The sequence below is a fragment of the Capsicum annuum genome, chromosome 1 (genome assembly GCF_002878395.1).
Source record: "Capsicum annuum cultivar UCD-10X-F1 chromosome 1, UCD10Xv1.1, whole genome shotgun sequence".
NCBI classification, from domain to species: Eukaryota; Viridiplantae; Streptophyta; class Magnoliopsida; order Solanales; family Solanaceae; genus Capsicum; species Capsicum annuum.
In genome coordinates this window covers 70,679,374-70,683,663 of record NC_061111.1, presented here as the reverse complement: position 1 = coordinate 70,683,663, position 4,290 = coordinate 70,679,374, and positions in this window count along the sequence as shown.

Sequence of the window (4,290 nt, the reverse complement as noted above, 5' to 3'; positions counted from 1 at the left end):
GTCACCAACCACATCACCTCCTAAACACTAATTCACTATTAAAGTCACCAAAACTCAAGCCATTTCAACAAATAAAGTCACCAACTAAACCATTTTCAAGCAACTAAGTATCAAAACAAAAACACATTCAAAACAAAAAATACCCTTCAAAGTCCCTAGACTTAACCATTTTCGAGCAACTAAGTGACCTAACAAACCACATTCAAAACAAAAAAAATCCCCTTCAAGGTCCCTAGACTTAACCATTTTCAAGTTACTAAGTTGTCAAACAAGTCACATTCAAAACACAAAATCCCCTTCAAAGGTCCTACTCTTAACCACTTTCAACCTACCGTGTCACCCTTAAAGTCCCTACACTTAATCATTTTCAACCTACCAAGTCACCAAATATAATCACATTCGAAACAAAAAAACACCTACCAAGTCCCTAAACACTCAAGATCAAGTTCACAATACAATTTTCAAGCAACAACAAAATCAACAATATGTCAAGAACAATGCTAGTGAATCGTACAAGGACACACACAGCTTCACTAGACTTCAATATGAACAATCAAAGAAACATAACAATAATAGTGAATCGCACAAGGCCCCACACGGCTTCACTATGTCCACATACCTTTGATATTTTCTTAATTTCTTGATATTTCAAAATGGCAGCTTCAATCTACTTATAGATTCTCTTACGGGAAACTGCAATATAAAAAATAATGAGCTTAGCAAATTAAAAGATACACAACTCCATTTTCAAGTTAGTACATGTCTACAACATGACTGAACTTTAAGCACATTGTACAAGTTTATGTATACTCAAGGTATAGATACAGCACAAGGAATACGAACAGTATTGGAGAACTCTAAATGAAATATTAATAAAATATACTATATGACTCCTTGTATTGGATTTTAAATAAGAAAATTGCGTAATATTGGAAATCTTTATAATTATGAAATCATAACTAAATATACTCTGCACGTTCTTAATGATTATCTTGAAAATGTAGAATCTTTCAAACATTGAAGACTAAAAATCTGTGGGACTTATGGATCATATCACAAAACTTTCAAAGACAAGTAAACTTACCTAGAGACCCTATCTTTTAGAACATTAGTTCAATCTACGGGATTAAAGAGCTTTGCTTTAACTCTTTTGATTGGCACTTTTTATCTTATTCATGCAGATATCTGTAGATTTTACCAAGATTAATTGTATCTACAAGAATATTTTTTTCCCTTTCTCCTATGTAGTAACCCTCTTGGATCCTTTTGTTGCTATAATAATAGTGTTGCTATACAAACCCTCAAAGTTTGTATGTTAATCTTAACAGGATTTACCTTTAAACGGAGGTTGCCGGCTGGTTGGTGGACGGCTGCTTCACTGGCTGGTGGTGCTGCCAGCGTTGGTGAAGATGGTTGCCAGCTGGAGCAGCGACGACTGGCGGCGGCTTAATGGAGGAAGTTGGAGCAGTGACGGTTGGAGGCGCTGGGATTCCGTCGACGACTGGCGGCTTAACATTGGTTCTGTCGTTGTTGATAAAGAGAGAGGAAGAGGGAGAAGAGAGGGAGATGAGGGTACGATTATTTTTGTGAAAATGAATTAGGGTTTGAGTTATTTTGTTTTAAAGTGTGATAAATGGTGGATTTAATCTCAGCCATTGATCGAATGAGATCAATGTCTATGATTAAAATTGAGAGGAGTCAAATGAAATTAAAATTGTGGATTTTAATTTGACGTCAAATTGGACATGAATTTAGGCTAAAATTGACATAGACATATATAAAATGTGGCTAGAAAGTAAATGAATTGGAAAAATTGAATTGAATTAGGGTTGCTATTTTAGGAAATGTAATAAAAATGTCAATATTAAAATAGATTACGTATATAAAAATTAAATTTTTAATAAATTTTATAATATTTATAATAATATCCAATTAATTTAATACAATGCATATATAAATATATATATATATATATATATATATAAATCAGATATTTAGTTATTTTATCATCACATTAACACGAGTAGTATATTTCCTTAATCGTATGATAATATCAATGAATTTTGTAAATTACGATAAACTTTTGGTTGACTAAATTTTAATTACGATGTTATACCTCATAATACAACGACTTAATCAGATAAATTATCGATTTTAATTAGATATATATATATACCTCATAATACAACGAGTTAATAAGATAAATTATCGATTACTTGTCTTAAGTTATTACAACTTCAACAATATACGCGTATCTACAGTCACACAAAATAGTATACCTATTTCCTCAATAGTATGATATCGGTGCATTAGTCAAAATATTTTGATATATAGATTCAATTATCGAGCTTTCGATTATTGCATATGTCACTATACGAGATATATATATATATACCTCATAATACTTGTCTTATATTATTACAACTTCAACAATGTACGTGTCTCAATATTGTATTGACACAAAATAGTATATATATTTCATCACTAAACGAGATATACGTATATATATATATATATATATATATTCAATGGCTATCAGCATTCAAATACATACTATATACATTACATACCTGATTTTACTATCCCATAATAATATACAACATAACGTAATTCACAAATGCTCAGTTGAATTATCGATTGGTTTATCGTATGCCATTAATATACGTTCACTATATTATATGTATATACTATATATATATATATATATATACACACACACACACACACCTATACATACACACACATATATGACATGTCTGCTTCAACTTTTCAATCGTAATTTTACTAAATATCATCCTAATTAATTATTATAAGTCATCTAAATATTACAAAAATATATATTTAATAATAAAATAAATAGATATAAAATAATAAGTTAACTTTTGATATTTTAAATTAACTTCATGTCTTATATGAGGCCCATTTTAAAAAAAAAAATCACACGTACTTTTTGTAGTAATTTTGTTATATCACTTCTTATTAGTTATTGTGAATAATTTAAGACATGTTTGTTTCTTTGCTTAATCGTAATTTTACTATATCACCTCTAATTAATTATTATAGTTTAAGCATTGTGCCACTTAAATTGGAATATAAGAAACAGTTTTATAAACCACAATAATTAAAAACTTAGATTATTTAAAATATGCAATTGACTATCAATGCCACAAAATTTTGGACAAGGGGAGTAACATATATTATTTGAAAAATTACATAAAATGTATTATAAATTACAATAGTTAATAACTTAAAATATCTAAATGAAAAAATAATGTGTTATATATTTCAAAAAGTACATAAAAAATATTATAAATCACAATAATCAACAACTTGAAAATTTTTAAAAGATATGAAATATTTGATTGACTCTCAGAATTACATCAATGGCATTTAAATTGGAATAGAAGAATAGTATAATAAATCACAATAATTAAAAACTTAAATTATTTTTAAAATATAATTGACTATCAATGCCACAAAAGTTTGGACAAGTAGAGTAATGTATATTATTTGAAAACAAAAATAATATTATAAACTGCAATAGTTAACAACTTAAAATATCTAAAAACGTATTAAAGTATGATTAATTATCTAAATTCTATTTGGATCACATTGTTTGAGATCAAAAGATAACATATACTGAGCCCGTGTTATCTGAAAAACAGTAATATAGGCCCACCGAATTTGATTTTTCAGACTCTTTATTAATTTCTACATTTGTAGAGTTTAATTTTGATCGTGAATTAAATTTTTGAGATAAAATTATATAGTTGAATAATAAATCATAATAATTGATAATTTAATATATTTTAAGAATATATGCAAAAATTACTTAAAAAAATAAATTTATTTAATTTATAAAATTCAAAAAATGTCACATTAATTGATATGATTATTATTATCATATTAATTTAGAATAGATGTTGGGCCCGTGCTTTGCACGGGCTTCTTCTCACTAGTTTAAAATATAAAAACGACCACTTGTGGTCGCTGTAAGAAATAAAAATTTAAAAAAAATTATTTAATTAATTATTATACAACAACAACAACAACAAACCCAGTGTATTCCCACCTAGTGGGGTTTGGGGGGGGGGGGGGGGAAAAAGTACGCAGTCCATACCTCTACCTCTAAAGAAGTAGAAAGGTTATTTCCGATAGAACCCCGGCTCAAGGCACGAGATACCACACAAACACATAGTAGAGCACAGAAGCAGATTACATAACATAAATACGGCACCCATAAGTAATATAAAACAGAGAAAAGCAGAGGAAAGCACACAGATTCGTAAT